The 20,804-nt window shown below is 43.0% G+C and overlaps 1 long non-coding RNA gene across 4 annotated transcripts in view; it reads right to left on the bottom strand.

Moving 5' to 3' along the window:
• LOC133487406 (uncharacterized) overlaps positions 1-19,648 on the bottom strand; it is a 33,223-nt gene extending 13,575 nt beyond the window's left edge. For 3 of the 4 annotated variants that reach the window (XR_009791304.1, XR_009791305.1, XR_009791306.1), the window contains exons 1-2: positions 17,641-19,648; positions 5,379-17,560 (exon numbers count right to left, since the gene is read on the bottom strand). This is a non-coding gene — a long non-coding RNA (uncharacterized LOC133487406). Of the gene's footprint in view, positions 1-1,183; positions 17,561-17,640 lie in introns of those variants that run through there. The other variant, XR_009791303.1, reaches the window with a different exon arrangement.
• Positions 19,649-20,804: the final 1,156 nt, after the last annotated feature.

The following is a 20,804-nucleotide window of genomic DNA, read 5'->3' as shown; positions in this document are numbered from 1 at the left end:
CTGGAAATGACAGAAGAAATTGACAAGAGCCTAGGAATTTATGTGGGAGACATGGATGAAAAATATACGTGTTCAGCTGGAGGACCAAGAGGGAATTGATGTAAGCACAAGAAGAAAGCCATACAAAAAGGTCAGAGGCCAAACAAGAACCTCTTTGCATTGGGGCAGCAGTGACAGATACAGCGAGTCAAATCTTCACCAAATTGTGTCTTTTATTTGTCCTTAAATTTATTGCAAAAACACGTAATAGAAGTTATATGAAATGATGTCATTTTTGAAAAGCTTTCAACGGAGATTAATAGCAAAAGTGATGTCAAAATGTTATTCAAAGTTCAGTAAAATTTGTATGTTGTAATTTATCCATAATATAGCACAATGAGGCGGCACGGGGCGGCACGGTGGGTGACTGGTTAGAGCGTCTGCCTCACAGTTCTGAGGTCCGGGGTTCAATCCCCGGCCCCGACTGTGTGGAGATTGCATGTTCTCCCCGTGCCTGCGTGAGTTTTATCCGGGCACTCCGGTTTCCGCCCACATCCCAAAAACATGCATGGGAGGTTAATTGACGACTCTAAATTGCCCCTAGGTGTGAATGTGTGCGCGAATGGTTGTTTGTTTATGTGTGCCCTGCGATTGCCTGGCAACCAGTTTAGGGTGTATCCCGCCTCCCGCCCGAAGATAGCTGGGATAGGCTCCAGCACGACCGCGACCCCCGTGAGGATGAGCGGTACAGAAAATGGATGAATGGATAGATATCACAGTGAAGCTAGATGGTCTTGCCACAGTTGGAACCAGGTGACAACCTGGTTTGATGCGAATTGTCCAAGAGCTAATTACAGTCATGTGTGAGTCAACATGGAGTCCATGCAAGGTGTGGCTTAAAGCTGGTCTGGTCCCTAAAAAACACACACCAGGTTAGAATTGTCTCTTGTCAAGAAGAATTGCCTGATGTATACTTTGCCTTTCTCAAAAGAGCTCTATAAGACCTGCGATTACGCATTGTTGACTTGTAACATGCTGGTAAATGTTACAAAAGTATCTTTAAAAGTCTTGATGTTCATCAGTCCACGGTTAGACAAATTGTCTATCAATGGAAAAAGTTCAGCACCGTTGCCTCTCTTCCAAGGAGTGGCCGTCCTGTAAAGATGACTGCAAGAGTAAAGCACAGAATGCTCAATTAGGTAAAAAAAAAAAAAAAAAAAAAAAAGAACCCGACAGTGTCAGCTGAAGACTTACAGAAATCACTGGCACATGCCAACATATCGCTAAATCTGCCATACATCAAACATTGAAGAAGAATAGGGCTCAAGAATGGGAGAACACTATGGAGGAAGCCGTTGCTGTCTAAAAAAATAAATAATAATTTACAAAAAACATTGCTGCACGTTTGAAGTTTGCTAGAGATCACATGGATGTTCCACAGCACTACTGGCAAAATAGTCTGTGGACAGATGAAACCAAAGTTGAATGGTTTACGAGTAACACAAGTCATGTGTGGAGGGAAAATGGTACAGCACACCAACATCAAAACCTAATACCAAATGTGAAGCATGGTGGAGGGAGCAACATGTTATGGGCGTAATGCCTGAACAGCTTGCTATCATCTATGGAGAAATTAATTCAAATTAAGTTTATCAAGATATTTGAAGAAGAACTTCAGGCCATTTGTCAAACAGTTGAAGCTCAAAAGAGGATTGGCGTTCCAACAGCACAATGATCAAAAACACAGAAGGAAACAACAGAATGGCTTCAGAAGAACATACATGGCCAAGTCAAAGTCCTGACCTCAACCCAGTTGAGACACTGTGGCATGAGCTCAAGAGAGCTATTTACAGCAGATCTCCCAAGAATCTTGCTGAACTGCAACAGTTTTGTCAGAGGAATGGTCCAAAATCCATCCTGTTCGTTGTGCACGTCTGATCTTCAACGACCGGAAATGTTTGGTTGAGGTTATTGCTGCCGAAGGAGGGTCAAACCATTTTTAAATCTAAGGGTTCACTTACTTTTTCCACCCTGTACTGTGAATGTTTATGTGAATTGTTTGTGTTGTATTAGTTTAAGCAGACCTTGTTGGTTTATTATTCTGATTTAGATGAATCAGACCACATTTTATGACCAATTTATGCAGAAATGTAAGAATTTCTAAAGGGTTTATATACTTTTTCATCCCACTGTATACTACTGGTCAGTCCCCACGTGGGTGGGTTATTTTAAATTTTTTTTTTACCAATCTAAAGTGTTAAAAATGTTTTGATCTCTTTGACAATGCAATTTTAATTGCTCAATAAACATGCCGTTTTTTGATTTCCTGAAAATTGATGGTTTAACAGATGCGAGAAGTCCGCCTTACGCCAGTGAATGATGTACTGTCTATGTGTAATATCAAGTGAAATGCCATACCCCATTTCCACTTCGAAAAAGCAGCAGCATTAAATACAGTTGCTATTAAATAATAAAACTCATTAGTGATGGAATAATCATTTAAAAGATCAGCGACAGCAACACTATGACCATCTCAATATGTTTGATGTAGCTTTTTCTTTATAGGATGTTTGATAATGAAAGAGCTACTAATGGTTTCTAACCACTGTACTGCCACAAAATCTACGTGTGTTCCTATTCAAAATGTTCAATCAGAAGGATACGAAAGACAGCCAGACAAACATCTGACTGTGATTTTGTGTCAGAAAGGGAAAAATAAAGAGCATTTGTTTTAACGACATTGCGATTGACAGCTTATTTCAGTATGTACACCAGCACAGTTTAAATCCAGCGTCTCCAGGTAGCTCACGACAAGTTGCTCACCACCCCTTTCTGAGTTGCTCATCAAAAGGTCAAAGAACATCTGTATGTACTGCTTTTTACTGAAAACTATGCAGAAACGCTTATGAGTTCGGTCATTTCAATTGCGAATGTACTGTACTCAAGTCTAACAGCTAAGAGTGTGGTTAAGACAAATAAAGAATAACATGTTGAGTGTTGACCAAAACAAAAGAGAATTTGACACAGTTTTTTGACACAGTGAAGCACTGAGCCATATCAGCCAATTTCTGATCAAATGAGAATAATGGCCAGTTTGATTGACTTTGTCAGGGAGGTATGAAGGCTGCATTTGGACTGCATGTGCAAAATCCCAATTCTGATCTAGAGGCAATATTTGGTATTTTGGACTATTTACATCTATTTTGAAGTGACTCATAACCCTGCTCTACACCTACAGTGGAGATTATCTTGTAATTGTATTTTTTTGGTGTACATGATGGCTAATTTGGCCTGGCTTCTGTTGCCTGTTGCCTGGCTTCTGTTGCCATCAACTCAGTGTTACTTCATTGCCATCAGCCATTGTTTTCCCTGCTCAGGCTCTATATGCATGTCTGAGCTGTTGCTGTAGTTTTATTTGGGTACACAGCAAATGTATACATCACCGATTGGTGTAAAACAGTAACAATAATAGGGTGACTCTTATCTGCTCTGAACATTTACACTACAGTCACATTTGCAGATATCAGATTCATATCAGATTTTTATTTGCAAATGATTGAGGCCTGATTTGGTTTCAGATATATTCAATTCCATGTGTTCAGGCTGCTATAATTCATATCTGAGATTGGGCCACATGGGAGAAATACACCAGAATTGAGTCTCATACACTATGAAATGTAAATGCATCCTAATTTGCCAACATGTTTATGAATGCAGTTTTAATTTGCAATAGTATTGAACGATATTTCAACATCATGAAATGTGTATCCAATATTTTGGTTAACTTAATTTAATCAGTCTCATCTACAAAGCTAAAATGTTTTGTGCAGCTAATGTACTGGATATATTTGGATTTTGTTGGTGGGCCTAATAAAACAGCCACTGGCAAAAACGTAATGGATCATTTTTTAAAGCATAATTAGGAGTTACATCACAATGTTTTCATAAGATGGATTTGTGATGTTACATGCATGGGCCGGAAATAAAATAATTTTGAGAATATCTGAACCTCAATGTAACCCAAATTCTACAAATTATGTTGTGTTATACCACAAGCACGCACACACACACACACACACACAAACGCACACACGCACAGGCACACACACACTCACACACGTGCATGTGCGTAGGAATAGCCTGTGGCACCATCTGTGTTTGAGACACATGGAGGTGTATGAGAAGTTGTGTCAGTAATGTAGGTCTGTCCATCTATTTAAAGCTGATTAATTAGAGCATTTGAATAAGGGCAGAGAGAGATAGAGCGGAATTACCTTCATGAATAGTTAATTCATGTGCCAGTTCTGCAACCACCAAAGGGGATTGTGACTATTTATTTGGCCAGTTGACACATTCTGTTTGTCACCGCCTGTAACTTTTCACACTCACTGTAAAGAAGAAAAATAGTTGGTGGATTTCAGTAATTTCATCTAAATGTTCAGAATATCCATTGGTCCTGGTTCTCTACCTGTTTTTTGTCTAGAGAGGTTTCTGTTTTCATTGTCCTATAGCTAAGGGAAACCCCTAAATGTTCTGCATATCTAAAAGGTATGAGCGAGATTCTCCAAAGGGATGAGTGAAAATTGCAAACAATCTCCTCCAAATGTTCAGCTATTTCTCTTTGTCAGAACAAGAGCTCTTCTGATCACATACGGTACAAGAAGCTGAGGTTACGGATTGCAACCTTGAACACACCTGAACCTTGTGGAAAGCCTTTTCAGAAGCAGTAAAGCTGTTATACTGTAGCTGTAAAAAGTGGACCGATGTCATATTTAACCCTATTGATTAAGAAGGGGATGTCACTTCAGATAATTTGTGAGTCAAGGCAGGTGAGCGAATACTTTTGCCAATATAGTGTATTTAAGTTGCCAGTGGTTATCACCAGCTCAATCTGGATTTAATAAGGGTACCCCCTCACATTGTCTGTGTATCATAGCAGTGACAATCTCCACTAACTTTATGTAGCTGTCATGGTTTTTGCCATAGAACATTTAGGAGAGCACTGAAAGCACAAAATGAAGTTTGAATGTTGAATGATTCAGTGATTTTAATGCAAGACAAATAAGCACATAAATAATAATAATAATAATAATTGTCACGATTCGGAATCATATTGTGTTGTATTGGACCTAAGAGCAGACTGAGGTGGAGGGTGTAGATGTGAATGATTGATTACGAATTGGCTAAGGGTAAGGATACTGGGTAATGGTGGAGACCGCCCTAAGCAGAGACACGTGGAATGTTGGGTGGATCTTGGGGGATTGGGGGAGTTTCAATTAAACCGAGGTGGCATTAATGAGTTTGGTGATAGGGAATGGACCAATGTAGCGAGGAGCGAGCTTACGGGATTTTGTTTGGAGTGGGAGGTCATGGGAGGAGAGCCAAACCATCAGACCCACCTTGTATTCCGGAGTAGGGGATCAATGAAGCTCCGCCAGCCGCTTATTTTTGTCCGTCGACCAAGTTAAAGCAGCCCTGGCGTCCTTCCACACAGACTGGACCCGTCGAAGATGCTCCCACACCGCGGTAACCGCCACAGTATGCTCTTGATCTTTAAACAACGGAGGTGTGAAACCATAACATGCCATAAAGGGAGTCATACCTGTGGCGGAGCAGGTAAGGGAGTTGTGGGCATATTCCACCCATGGGAGGAAGATGTACCACCAGGCGGGATGGAGAGCAGCGACGCAACGAAGAGCAGATTCCAGGTTTTGATTTGCCCGCTACGTCTGGCCGTTGGTTTGGGGGTGGTAGCCGGAAGACAAACTGGCTGCTGCATCCACCGCTTTGCAGAACTCTTTCCAGACCTGGGATAAGAACTGAGGACTGATACAATGTCAACAGGGATACCATGAAGTCTGAACACGTGGAGGACAAGAAGGTTAGCAGTATCAAAAGCAGAGGGCAATTTGGGAAGAGGTACATAGTGAACACACTTGGAGAACTTGTCAATAATGGTGAGAATGATGGTGGCCTACCCCTTCATATGGGGGTAGGCCGGTGACGCAGTCCAGGGAGATGTGGGACCAAGGGCAGCTCGGAGTGGGTAAGGGGCGCAGCAGACCAGCTGGGGGTTGATGTGAAGCCTTACCTCGGGCACAGACAGAGCAGGCTAGGACAAACTCTCGGGTGTCTTTGGCTAGGCTGGGCCACCAGAAGTGTTGCTGGATGAAATAAATGGTGCAGGTGATGCCGGGAGGTGAGCTTGGAGTTCCCACTGGAGGACGTCAGAGCGTGCGGAATCGGGTACGAACAGTCGGTTAAGAAGTCCGGTCTTGGGATCTGGAGGGAGGGGTCAGGGTATCGCAGGATGGGAACACTGGTGAACAGTTCTTTGAGGCGTTTGAACGCTTGCGATGCGACAGCGGTCCAATGGAAAGGTGAGCTGGTGGAGGTGAGACTGGTGAGAGGTACAGCGACCTTGCTGTAGTCACAGATGAAACGTCGATAGAAATCGGCAAAACCTAGGAAACGTTGAAGCTCCTTGCGGGGGGAGGGAGTGGGGAAGTTGACGACTGCTTGGGTCTTTGCTGGGTCTGGTTGTAACTGTCCTTTGGCAATGATGTAACGCAAGATGTGAACAGAGGAGAGGTGGAATTCGCTTTTTTCAGGTTTTTCGAAAAGGTGGCTCTCAAGAAGTTGTTGGAGAACTTGACGGACATGCTGGCGATGTTCTTCGGGGGAGCGGAAGAAGATGAGTATGTCGTCAAGATAGACAAAAACAAACCGCTTCAGCATGTCGCGGAGGACATCATTGTTTAAGGTTTGAAAAACGGCGGGGACACTCGAAGTGAAGTATACATCCCCCACTCTAATGCGGATAAGATGATATGCATTGCGTAGATCCAATTTGGTGAAAATCTGGGCGTCGCAGGGGGGTTCAAAAGAGGGGTCAATAAGGGGCAGTAGCGCTTTGTTTTTTACCATGATGTCATTAAGGCCTCGTAAATCAATACAGGGGCAGAGAGTGGTATCTTTCTTTTCCACGAAGAAGAAGCCAGCCCACGGGGGAAGAAGAGGGAGAGAAGTCCTGAAGCAAGGGAGTCACGGATATAATTTTCCATCGCCTCTTTTTCGGGATGGGAGAGATTAAAGAGTCGGCTGGAGGGAAGAGGGGCTCCCGGCAAGAGGTCAATGGCGCAATCATAGGGGCAGTGGGGAGGAAGAGAGATGGTGAGGTCCTTGCTGAACACAGGGGAATAGATCGTGATAATCTTCTGGAACCCGGGAGAGATCGATAGGTGTTACTGGTGGCTGAGGTGTGCTGGAGGACAGGACGACCAAAAAGAAGACAGTGGGAATGACTCCAACCAGTGATTGACAGGTGGGCCCAATCTATGGCAGGGTTGTGTTGTTTGAGCCAAGGAATGCCAAAGACAAGTGGCATCTCCCGGGAAGGGATGACCAAAAAACTGTGTGTGTTTCATGGTGATTCCTAGAAATGAGCAGGTTGAATGGTGCAGTTTGGTGGGTGACAGGGGATATGAGTCGCCTGTCAAGGGCCATAACCTTCTTAGGGAACGGGAGGGGCTCGAGGGGAAGCTGAAGCTGACACGCCAAGCCCTCATGGATAAGATTGTCATCCACGCCAGAGTCAATAAGGGCAGGGACTGGTGTGTTGCGAAGGGAACCAAGAATACATGCGGGAACAGTCATACGGGAGGGAGAGCTTGGGGAGGTGTTGGTTTGGCTCACCACGACGCTCTCAGGTCATATTCTTTTGGCTTGAAAGTGCACGTGGCAATGAAGTGACCAGGCTGTCCACAATAGATGCATAATCGTTGAGTGAAGCGGCGCTGTCGTTCCTGGGGATCTAACCGGGTCCTGCCTAGTTGCATAGGCTCCTTTGGCCCAGTGGGGGTTCAGTGTGCGGCAGGGACGTTGGAGGCGCAGCCATGGTGGGTGGAGCAAAACTTCGCATCTTAGCTCCCTGCTCACAAACTCTCTCTCGGAGGCGGTTGTGGATCGCTAACGAAATTAAATTCTCGAGTGAGGTGGGTTCTTCCCTGGTCACGAGCTCGTCCTTAAATTGTTCAGATAACCCCTTGAAACCGCACTCGCCATCCAGAAATCAATAAAGTATGATGCCACGGAACTCGAACCTTGAGTGAGAGCTAGGAGGCGCCAAGTGGATTCCCTACCCTTAACAGGGTGATCCAAGACTTTCTTTACTTCCGCCATAAAGGAGTCGAGTGACGTAAATACCTGGGAGAAATTATGCCAAAGCGCGGTAGCACCTTTGGCAGCTCTTCCGCACAGAAGGTTAATGATAAATGCTATTTTGGATTTGTACTTGGGGTAACTAAGCGGTTGAAGGTCAAAGACTAATGAGCAGTTTAGTAAGAATTGACTACATGAACCTAGGTCCCCGGAGTATGGTTTGGGAGGAGGAATGTGAGGCTCTTTGTACGGGAGGTGGGGTTGATCGGATGCTGCGGGCTCGGGAGGAATACTCATCGAAGGGTTGCTGAAGGGGCTCTGGGAGGACAGGAGAGCTACTTGTTGTGTGAGATTATTCAGGGAGCCCATGATTTTGCGGAGGGCTTTGTCTTGTCTGCCGATATGAGCGCACCAGTGGGCGAGTGTTTCTCTCAACACTTCCGTTGTTGCTGAGTCCATGTTGGCATGAGTATTCTGTCGTATTGTATTGGATTGGACCCAAGAGCAGACTGAGGCGGAGGGACGACATGAGAATGATTTATTGGGAATTGGCTCAGGGTAAGGATATCCAAGGCGAGATGGTGCACCGTCGGGACAAGGAGGGAGCAGGAAGCGGGGACGTGAGGAGGTGGGGTCACCTGGCATCGTGGCTGGAGCAGACGGCGAGGCGGTGGGCACGGGAGGAGGACAGAGACGAAGAAGAACACAATCGGTTGAGTACAGATGCGGGTCGTCGGATAGTTACTTGCATACAACAATTTTCTTGTGACTGGCTCCAAGTCAGCCTTGAGCTCATTCAGAAGCTCCAAAATTGCATTGGTGAATAGACTATTTGTGATAATATTTATGGTTTCTGGAATTTCAGAAATGTTTACACAAGTGGTAAAGTTTTCCCCATCGCTTCTCATTTTGGTTGCGCTATCCAGGCATCAGTGTGCGTGCTGATTTTCACCTGCCTTTCAAACACAGTATTAAAGATGCAAAATATGCCATCCCAATTTGTATTAGGTTTGCTGAATCACACTGTGCGTGCTAAATTCATTTATTTGCATATGCTCCTCCCAGAGCATGTAAAAGGAAATCGTGCAGCAATATTTCCCGTTCCTTGGTGCGCCCAGTTAGTAGATCAGCTTCCTCATCATGTGCCACTGTTTGCATGAACCATCAAGTTTGCACCCAATTTTGTATGTGCAAACCTTTAGTACATCAGGTGCCTCGAGGCATATTTTTTCTAAACATTTGTAGACTTTGAATTGTATAACCTGAGGGGTGTTCATCTTCAGTTGTTCCACTGTATTTAATAGTACTGCCTGGTGGGTTAATTGAAGACTCTAAATTGCCAGTAGGTGTGAATGTGACTGCGCCTGTTTGTTTGTTTATACCTGTATGTGCTGGTGATCAGTTCAGGGTATACCCCGCCTCTCGCCCGAAGATAGCTGGGATAGGCTCCGGCACGCCCATGACCCTAGTGAGGATAAGCTGTACAGAAAATGGATGGATGGATGAATTTACGATATAAATTTAATATATTTGAAAATCCCTATTTATTTATCAAAAGAAATTTTGATAAATAAGTGCATTGAATCTTTATACGAAAACTCGGAGACTGAACAAAAATGTTCCACCTTCAAAGCCAGTTGTCAAGGGGGGCTTAGTTTATTGCCCAACAAAACCGATTGATAGTAGGTTTTCACTTATTCTATGAAAATGCTATGCTATGACTTACTTTTTCTCCTTTTATTTCTCAAGTGACATTAAACAAACCTGTCACAAATACGAATTTGCATCCAGTAGTGCTGCAATTAGTAATAGAGTATTCCATTGGAATAATCAAGTATATGTTTAAAATATATTTTTGCTTGGTTAAAGAGCAATTATGAATACACAAGATAAAATGAGACATTCACTTAATAATGAACGACCAATTGGTTTCCTCTTTTAGATAATCAACAATATTTTCCTTAAATTCACATTGTGCATATACTGTAGCAGGAAACTGCAATTTCTTGGATACAAACATTTCCAGTGAGGCAATTTCAAACACAAATATAAATCGTAAATGTAAAATATTACGTCTAAAAGAGGCGAAGAAAAGGACACGAAGAAGAATTTAGTTTCATTTCGAATGGATATTAGCTGTGTGCTGATCGATAAAGGTAAATATAGAGAATGAAAAAATAAATACGGTACCAGACTGATTCTTGAGAACATAACATTGACTAAAGCAGACTGTAATGTACAAGAGGCTCGCCGTGTAGCTATTTGCATGATTGGTCACAAAGCATACGTGACGTCAGCCGCACGATTCCCACAATGCAATATAGATTTTTCTTTTTTTTTTTTTTGGTGTGCAATAATTAACCTCCTTATTGTTACATTAAGTGTCATTGTTGTTTCTGTGTATGTTAACTTCTTGGAATCTATATTTGATTTTGTATATTTGATTTAGCTGTCACAATTGTTGATTTATGTTGTGCATTTTATTATTTATTTTTTTTTAATTAAATGAAACCAGGCGGCACGGTGGATGACTGGTGAGAGCGTCTGCCTCACAGTTCTGAGGAGTGGGGTTCAATCCCCGGCCCCGCCTGTGTGAAGTTTGCATGTTCTCCCCGTGCCTGCGTGGGTTTTCTCCGGGCACTCCGGTTTCCTCCCACATCCCAAAAACATGCATGCTAGGTTGATTGACAACTCTAAATTGCCCGTAGGTGTGAATGTGAGTGCAAATGGTTGTTTGTTTCTATGTGCCCTGCGATTGGCTGGCAATCAGTTCAGGGTGTACCCTGCCTCCTGCCCGATGACAGCTTGGATAGGCTCCAGCACGCCCGCGACCCTAGTGAGGAGCAGAGGCTCAGAAAATGGATGGATGGATACTTTTCTCAGCGTTTCGTTGTCGTATAGTGTACATACATGCAAATTAATCGCCTTTCAGTGCAATTCGCCATTTTGAACTCAAAATAGGCCATTTACGTGAATCGTATTGTATTATTTGTCTGGCACTGTCTGCCCAAACGTGGATATTACAGCTCACTTATAACTTGAGAAAACACCGTGCAGTAAATTGCAGATTTTTTTTTTGTAGTTTTGACTGTGCATAAACACTAGACTTTACACCGATTTTATCTGCCTTATCAGTATCGGGCAATAATTAGCATTTTATGCTGTTCGGCTGATCGGCTTTAATGCCATAATTCGCCGATCCAATCAGTGACATCATTGATCGGCTCTGCAAAAGACATTTACTCCGCGTCGCCATCGTGCACAGTATATTTGAATCCAAAAGCTAGTTTATTTTTAGCCTTGTCGCGTGTCTTTTGGCGTAGTCCTGTAAATATCTGACGGCCAATAAAGTTAAAAAAACAAAAAAACTAAATAAAAACATGTCGGCGGTGTGGAACAGACAACACGTCTGAGACAGACAACAAGTAATGTCCGGATCAGACTTCAAGACAAATTTGGTCTTTTTAGCTTCCACTATGTCAGACTACTGCACTAAAATCTTTTTTTCCGATACCATTTTTACGATCAATGGGCTTTATCTTGTCAACTCAAATGCGACCGGGTACACTCGTTACCGTGGCAACATGTTGTATTATAAGGACAAAACGGGGAAAACGTGTGTTGGTGGTCACCGGTACTCAGGACAGGAGAGGACGTTCGTTTAAGGCTTGCTTGAGGTATGTTCACGTACTTCGAATACGATACGGCTCGCAAGCAGGCAACAAAAACGTTATGTAGCCTAACAAGCTAGTGCTAGCGCTAACGGTTGTATGTAAACATGCCGCCGTTCTGTTGAATCATGCTCTATAGTTTCGGTGTGGGTGAATTCCTTTAATTAAAAATAAAGTAATTTAATTACAGTAATTTAGCACCCATTATTTCTGTCATGTAATGTTGGTTTGACCTGACTGATTAGAATACACGATCTGACTAGAGCAGTGATTTCCAACCTTTATGGAGCAAAAGAACATATTTTACAATTGAAAAATCTCACGGCACACCAACATACAAAAATGTCACAAAAAGTGGATACATTAATTACTGTATGTACTTCCTGCCATCTAATAGAAGAACATTCATTTGTTCTGTCTGTCAATATATATATATATATATATATATATATATATATAATAGAGGAACAAAGATACATCCATCTATCCATCCATTTTCTGAGCCGCTTCTCCTCACAAGGGTCGCGGGCGTGCTGGAGCCTATCCCAGCTGTCAGGAGGCGGGGTATACCCTGAACTGGTTGCCAGCCAATCGCAGGGCACATAGAACAAACAACCATCCGCACTCACATTCACACCTACGGGCAAATTAGAGTCTCCAATTAATGCATGTTTTTGGAATGTGGGAGGAAACCGGAGTCCCCGGAGAAAACCCAAGCAGGCACAGGGAGAACATGCAAACTACACACAGGCGGGGCCGGGGATTGAACCCGGGTCCTCAGAACTGTGAGTCGTCCACCGTGCCGCCCAAAGATACATCATTTATTGTAAATATAATTTTTTTAGCAATTAAGTACACAAGTGTATACAGTAAATGAACAGGTCATTTAAATAGACACATTCCTCCATCTTGTGATCGGATCGGTTATCGGTTATCGTTTTTTTAACTTGCTGATCGGCCCCAAAAATCCTGATCTTGTAAAGCCTAATACACACACACACGCACACACACACATGCACTTACGTTTAAGCAACATTTTTACTCATCAGATTAGCCAGTGTCGTATTTGTCGCACTGGTTTTTTGTATTTTCGCATTGAAGTGCTGCGGGCCGTGGCCCTGGTTGTGGTCACAGCGGAACTGCGAAGCACACATAACATCGATGAGTTGATCCGCTAGTAAATCTTGTATTAATTAGGAAACGCCTGTAATTATCTAATTAGTTTATGGATGTTAATGTTAAATGTATTAAGCAACGGAGCGAAGTTAGGGATTATGTCACAACACAACACAACAAACTTCAAATTCAGAAATGGCCAATAAAAACAGAAAAATATGCTACATAATATTTTCCTGGAGGATGCATTTGGGTTTAACCTTTGAAGTTGGTAATAGTGAAAAATGAAGTGAAACAGACAATGATTGTATTCAATTCTATTCCAAAATGAGAGCGCTGAAAGAGGAGGATGCTATTCATGTGGCACAGCTTGAAGCAGGCATCAGGTGCAGGTGGAGATGGGCCTGGCTCAAGTTGGAGGCCAAAACAAAAAAGCAAAGAAATGAGGCAAATTTAATTTAAATCTTAAATTTGTACTTCAACATGTACTTGTGTAGTGTACATAAATGTTTTTCTGCGTGAAGAAAATTAAATTTACCTTATTGTACTCTTCCGACTCTTCCAGATTGCTTAATTTATGTTAAAATTAAAAAAAATCTCTGCGGAGGCCAGGGGGATTTTCCATACCACTTAGTCTCACCAAGGTTGCGGGCGTGCTAGTGGCTAGCCCAGCTGACTCTGGGCGAAAGGTGGGGTACACCCTTAACTGGTTGCCAGCCAATCACAGGGCACAAAGACAAACAAGCAGTCACACTCACATTCACACCTAAGCGCAATTTAGTCTTCAATTAACCTACCATGCATGTTTTTGGGACGTGGGAGAAAACCGGAGTACCCGGAGAAAACCCACGTAAGCATGGGGAGAACATGCAAACTCTACACAGGCGAGGCCGGATTGGAACCTGGGTCCTCAGAACTGTGAGGCAGATGTGCTAACCAGGGGCCACGTGCCGCCCCTGGCTCACTATATTAACTATTACCGATTATTATCGAAAACAAATGCCATGAATGGCGGTCGTGGCCGCACTGAATCTGTTGCCAAATACAGCATTTATCCGCCGACATATGAAGACTTGGATATAGTGTGTTCGGATAAGTTTGTTCTCGAAGCCCCTATCAAAACCTGGCCCTCTTGAATGAAAATGAACATTCATTTGAAAACCTTTCACAGACGCCAGGATGAGCGCCTTCTCAATTATGTTCATCAGGCAGAAATGAACTAAGTTCAGTTCACATTCGCACAAAATACTGCACTGGATTTTGGTGAACGTCTCCTCACAGAGTTACGCCAAGCACAGTGTTGGATTTCCGCTAGTCACGAAAATAGAGCTCCAAGACCTTTGGAAGTAGAGACCAAGTCTCAGTAAACTGAGTGTCACACCTGGGGAAACCTGTGCAGGTGCTTTGAATTTCGTAGATTAGTGTGTGACACTCAGTTTAAGTCATTCACTGCCAGCCTTCCCAGTTAACATGGATATTCTAAAGCCGTCAATGGCGGTGAATGTGATAAAACATTTATGGCCTGCAAAATTAGGGCTGATTTCATTACAGTATTCTGATTTTGTGGGTTGTATGAGTTGGAAGCCCAAATTATGTAAAAATAAACAAATAAATTGTGTACATTTTGGACCCTGAATCTATAATCTATGAAAGTTCCCCTTTTTTAATGGAATTATGGAAATAAATCAACTTTTCCATGATATTCAAATTTTTTGGAAAGGGTCTGTTGTGCAGAGGAGGCAGAAACCGAGAGTGCTTTCAATGCTAATGCCAAGGTTGCAATTATTACTGGGGTGGTGGGGGTTTGTACCACATGAAGTAAAGGTATTTGTAATTTTTCCAAGTGCTTCTCCTTATTATTACATTCATGAAGTTGAAGAGTTGGATATCAGTGCGCGCCTTTACCGGTAAGAACGGAAAATCCACAGTCTGGCTAGTCCGTGACCCAGACAAGACCAAGACGTTTGGGGGTCAAGTCCAAGACAAGAGACCAGTCTCAAGACCAAGACCAGTCTCGACTGTTACAACACTACCATTGTTAGCATTAACTACCAAAAGTGGGTTTCTGGGTATAAAATGAAAGATAGGTGTTGAGTTGAGCTACATGACAATTCTGGTGAGGTTTATTGATAGAGGTATATGATTAGTGGTATGCTTCATTCTGGCAGAAAACAGTCACATAATGTGTGTGTGTCATCCTCCAGTATGTTCTCAGCTTGATGGGAGATTCATTAAGTTGCTCTTTATTATTGTCCACAACATTAATTAATCACGAATCTTTTTGCAGCATTTTTGCCATAAAAGAAGAGCTACAAAAGCAGAAAGAAAATTAACAACAGCAGGCAGCTCAGCGTGGCAGCTCTTTTTTGTCCTGGATCATTTGTGTCAGATCTGTTTTATTTTTGTTTGTTTTAAATTATTATTACTATTTTATGAACAATTTTGGTGATGGGTTCCCTTTTCTCTGACTCCTCATGAAGAATGTCTCAGAGAAGAAAGGGAATGGATAAAAGTAAGATGATAATGAAAGCTATATGATTCAATGCCACATCACTATTTATTATGTGGTTGTATATCAACATAGCCCTTCATATTATTACTTTTCTGTATCTGCAGTGACCATGAACGACATCCCAATGCAGCAACTCACTATTTGCAATTCTTGCTTGTCATCATTATCACTCCCATTTATGTAACAAGAGTGAAAATATGAAAGCCCATCAGTATGTCTCCCTTGCTTTTCCCCCACTTGGTTAACCACCGCTTTCGTTCATATTGTTGTGTAGTTGTGGAGGTGTGTGTGAGTGCGGTGGTGGTTGCTAGCTTTATTTTATTTTTTTTTAATTGTCTATGTGAGCGTTTTTTACGTGGGTGCTAGCAGTTTGAATGTGTCACGTGTGAATTTCTGAATATCTGCAGTCTAACACACACACATACACGATTCAAGGTTGAATCTCATTCTTTTGATAAATACTGTTGCGTGGGTGCTTTTTTTTTTTTTAAATCATCATCAGTTATTATGCATATTTACCAGCACCTACTTGTTCCACTTACCACCTTCTTGAAATCAGCAAACCAAAAATCAGGTAACGATCAAATGAACAACCTACAATCTATTCATGGTATCTTATGTCCAGCTATAATGACAAAAGTCAGAAATTGATTTACAGCTAATAAAGGTGGTAAGTAATTGTGACTGATAAACAGAATTTGTACTGTACATTGTCACGTATCCTAATCTTTAAAATCTGCAAGGTATTTTTTAATTAAATGTCCACATCACAACATTTGATATACTACTATGCCAAACGGACTGGGCTTTCTGCGATGGAAATTAGTCCACCAATTGTCACAAATTATTAATTACATTTACAGTGTAATGTCAAAAGAGAGACTGAGCTAGAATAAGATAAATGGGGAGTAAGGGTTCCAAACAAAGGGACAAGGCATAAGAGCGTATCAGTAAATGGTGATTATATAACACCTGCCCAAATATCATGGTAAAAACCTGAGAGGGAAATGAGCTATTTTAAACCTGGGCTACAGCTCAGAGAAAGAAGCAATGTGGGCTGATCTGTTGGCCATTGCAGCCAGCTCTGCTGATTTGTGTGTAAAGTGTGTGTTCCTCCCTCCCTGTAGAAAATTGGCATCACAGACAGCTAGTACCAAAGCAGGTTACATAATGATGACTTGTGCTACACCTCAAAATGTGTATCCTGGTCTAATAATCCATCCATCCATCCATTTTCTGAGGCGCTTCTCCTCACTAGGGTCGCGGGCGTGCTGGAGCCTATCCCAGCTATCATCGGGCAGGAGGCGGGGTACACCCTGAACTGCTTGCTAGCCAATCGCAGGGCACATACAAACAAACAACCATTCGCACTCACAACTCATTCACACCTACGGGCAATTTAGAGTTGTCAATTAATGCTCTAATAATTCTAATAATAATAAAGGAAACCCACACAGGCACGGGGGAACATGCCAACTCCACACCTGAGGCCGGATTTGAATCTGGGTCCTCAGAACTGTAATGTGGATGTGCTAACCAGTAACCATCTTTATTCTTTGTGATTAAAAAAATAATAAAACTGTTCAACAAACATGAGTGAATCAGTTTATCTCTTCAAGCAAGACAAGTGCTAACCTGAAATGAGATAAAATAATAATAATAATAATTTTTCCCAATTAAAACCTTTCACAGGTATCTTAATAATATTCTATTCCATGCTTTGGTCAAAATATGCCAAGGCACTTTTCATCCTTCAGCTTCTTCAACCAATATGCTTTTTGGGGGTGGTCACTGCTAGTAATTCGTCATGCACCTAGAGAAATTGGGACAAAAGTGCATTTTCAGTTTTGGACCGAAACAGGAGGTTGTTATGACGCAAGTAAAAACCGCGGCCAGGGTGCAGTTGTGTGTGTTAAATGTCTTGCCCAGGGACACAACGATGACACAATCATCCCTTAATATTTTTGTGGGATTTATAGGAATTTCCTGGATGGACAGCCGTGGCCAAGTGGTTAAGTTCATTGTGTGCCACCGTAGGGACCCTGATTCAATTCACTGACAGGTGGAAGGTCTTGACGGCGTGGCTGGAGAGATCAGCAGGGCGGGGAGCACAGAAGGATCGCTGAGGGCGAGGAAGTACATGGAGGTCAGAGCAATTGTAAGAAGTAGCATAGTTTACGTGCCAGTAGAGAGCTGGTGTACCACGGATGAACGTTAATACTCTGGCAGTGGAGTCCTGGATCTGGCAGTCTTAAATGCAGGCAATGATGAAGGCTGATTGACAACGGGTGTGCGGCGGAGGTGGTGCTGATTACTGGGAAGAGAGAGAGAGGGCGAGAGGGGCGCAAAGCGCCACCCAAGCTCCAACAAAGGAACTGCAGGGCACAATTCATGACATGACCAACACTCACCGTTAAATTAGGGTAACATACTGTAAACCAGAGTACGGTACCGGTTAGAATAAATTATGGTAGCGGTAGTTAAATTATGGTGACATACTGCAATCCATTAATATAGTAGTATATTGTTAAAGACAATACCGTAGATGCACTGTTAAATTACGGTGCCCATGCTGTACTCCAAAATACGGCATTATACCGTTCAAGTCTAATTACAGTAAATCCACTGTAAATAACTGTAAATGCCAGTCATTTACAGTTTTATTACAGTGAAATTATTGAGTGTCCTCAAAGATATAGTCTCGCAACAACTACGACATCGAAAATCATCCATCACCATGAAACTACAGGCACATGCAGGTAAACTACGCTAACTTCACAATTAGCTCACCGATAGATGGTAAAACATTAACTAAGCTTGATGTTTGTTATGCACTGACATATTTTTAAATGTATGGAAATTCAGACAAATTGTTCTGGAAGCGAATTTCTATATGTTGGGAGATCTGCAGTCATAGCCATAATAGCAAATTTACTAATAATCAGCATAATAATTTATTTCGGTGTGTCGGCTTCCGGTTTTCAGCCTTGGGTTCTTGGTTTTCTGTTTCGGCCAATAATTTTCATTTCGGTGCATCACTAATGTCCCGCCCGGTGAGTTCTGTCTGATGTGACAATTTGCCATGTTGGCAGTGTGTAAGCAGATCTTGATGACCAGGGTACGAGCTGTTTCAGCACAAATTGGAATTTTACTTTCAAAGTAACCCAAGTGCCCATATATACAGTAAAAGCTTTCTTCTTTATGGGCCATTTTCATGTAATTTGATCAATAACAGTAAAGACACGGCCCACTGAATTTCCTTTTGAAAATTCCTTAATTTTGTTGATATGAGTACTTGAATTAGTGGGAGTTGTTATTTAGCAAAAGGTCCTAACTATTTCCGTAGTTACTAGTTCATTTTCCGTACAGGTTATCCTCACTAAGGGCGTGCTGGAGACGATCCCAGCTATTTTTTGGCAAAGAGGCGGGAATAGACCCTGAACTGGTTGCCAGCCAATCGCAGGGCACATATAAACAAACAACCATCACATTCACATTCACACCTACAGGCGATTTAGAGTTTTAAACTAACCATGCCATGCATGTTTTTGGGATGGCCACCAAATTCTAAAGTCATATTTTTGTAACTTTTAATGCCAAAATGTCCTTACCGTTAGGTAAATGAATGAAATGAAGTTTCATGAGTTGTGTTTTCTGAAGATGCTAATTATATTTTTCAGAATCAGAATCAGAATCATCTTCATTTGCCAAGTATGTCCAAAACACACAAGGAATTTGTCTCCGGTAGTTGGAGCCGCTCTAGTACAACAGACAGTCAATTTACAGAACACTTGGAGACAGAGACATTGACAAAAAACAATTGTGCAAAAAGATGCAGAGTCATCTAGCACTTAGAGCAGTTCGAATGACTAATATTGCAATAGACCGGTGCAATGACCATTGTGCAAGGGGCGCTGAGACTTCAAGGAGTGTATGCGGTTTAAAGTGACGAGTAGTGCGATAATCTGGGACAATGTTGGTTGTGCAAATGTTACAGATACTCCTCAAACAGTCTGCAATGGAGCAGATGCTACTCTGGCATGAGTGGCCAGTATATGCAAATAGTGCAGCATGGCGAGACAACTACAGTGAGTGCACGAGTAATACATAATTGGCCCCACAGAAATGTGACAACGAACTCAAGTCAAAAAAATTGCCAGCTTGTTGTAATGGAATTATAGGTTAGGTGTTTAAGAAGTTGATCGCAAGAGGGAAGAAGCTGTTGGAATGTCTACTAGTTCTAGTTTGCATTGATCGGTAGCGCCTACCTGAGGGAAGGAGCTGGAAGAGCTGGTGACCGGGGTGCGGAGGGTCCGAGAGGATTTTGCACGCCCTTGTCTTAGTTCTGGCAGCGTGCAAGTCCTCAATGGTGGGTAGGGGGGGTACCGATAATCCTTTCAGCAGTTTTGATTGTCCGTTGCAGTCGGAGTTTGTTCTTTTTTGTAGCAGCACCAAACCAGACTGTGATGGAAGAACACAGGACTGATTCGATGACCGCTGTGTAGAACTGTCTCAGCAGCTCCGGTGGCAGGCCGTGCTTTCTCAGAAGCCGCAGGAAGTACATCCTCTGCTGGGCCTTTTTGAGGACGGAGTTGATGTTAGTCGCCCACTTCAGGTCCTGAGAGATTGTAATTCCCAGGAACTTGAAGGTCTCGACGGTTGACACAAGGCGGCTGGACAACGTGAGGGGCAGCTGTGGCGAAGGATGCCTCCTGAAGTCCACGATCATCTCTACAGTCTTGAGCGTGTTCAGCTCCAGGTTGTGTCGGCCGCACCACAGCTCCAGCCGCTCCACTTCCTGTCGATATGCAGACTCGTCACCGTCCTTGATGAGGCGGATGACAGTGGTGTCATCTGCAAACTTCAGGAGTTTGACAGTCGGGTTCGCTGAGGTGCAGTTGTTCGTGTAGAGAGAGAAGAGCAGCAGAGAGAGGACACAACCTTGGGGCGCCCCAGTGCTGATGCTGCGTGTGGATGAGGTGGCCTCCCCCAGCCTGACCTGCTGTGTCCTGCCCGTCAGAAAGCTGTAAATCCACTGGCAGATGGCAGGTGAGACACTGAGCTGGAGAAGCTTGGATGAAAGGAGTTCAGGGATGATAGTGTTGAACGCTTAGCTGAAGTCCACGAACAGGATCCTCGCGTAGGTCCCTGCACTGTCGCGGTGTTCTAGGATGAAGTGCAGTCCCATGTTGACTGCATCATCCGCAGACCTGTTCGCTTGGTAGGCAAACTGCAGGGGGTCCAGCAGGGGACCTGTGACACTCTTGAGGTGGTCCAGCACGAGACGTTCAAAGGACTTCATGACCACAGATGTCAAAGCGACAGGCCTGTAGTCATTCAGACCCGAGATTGCAGGTTTCTTGGGG

Source organism: Phyllopteryx taeniolatus, chromosome 13 (genome assembly GCF_024500385.1).
Source record: "Phyllopteryx taeniolatus isolate TA_2022b chromosome 13, UOR_Ptae_1.2, whole genome shotgun sequence".
Taxonomy (NCBI): domain Eukaryota; kingdom Metazoa; phylum Chordata; class Actinopteri; order Syngnathiformes; family Syngnathidae; genus Phyllopteryx; species Phyllopteryx taeniolatus.
The sequence above is the reverse complement of the archived record's forward strand: the minus strand, read 5'-3'. Positions and strand labels throughout refer to the sequence as shown.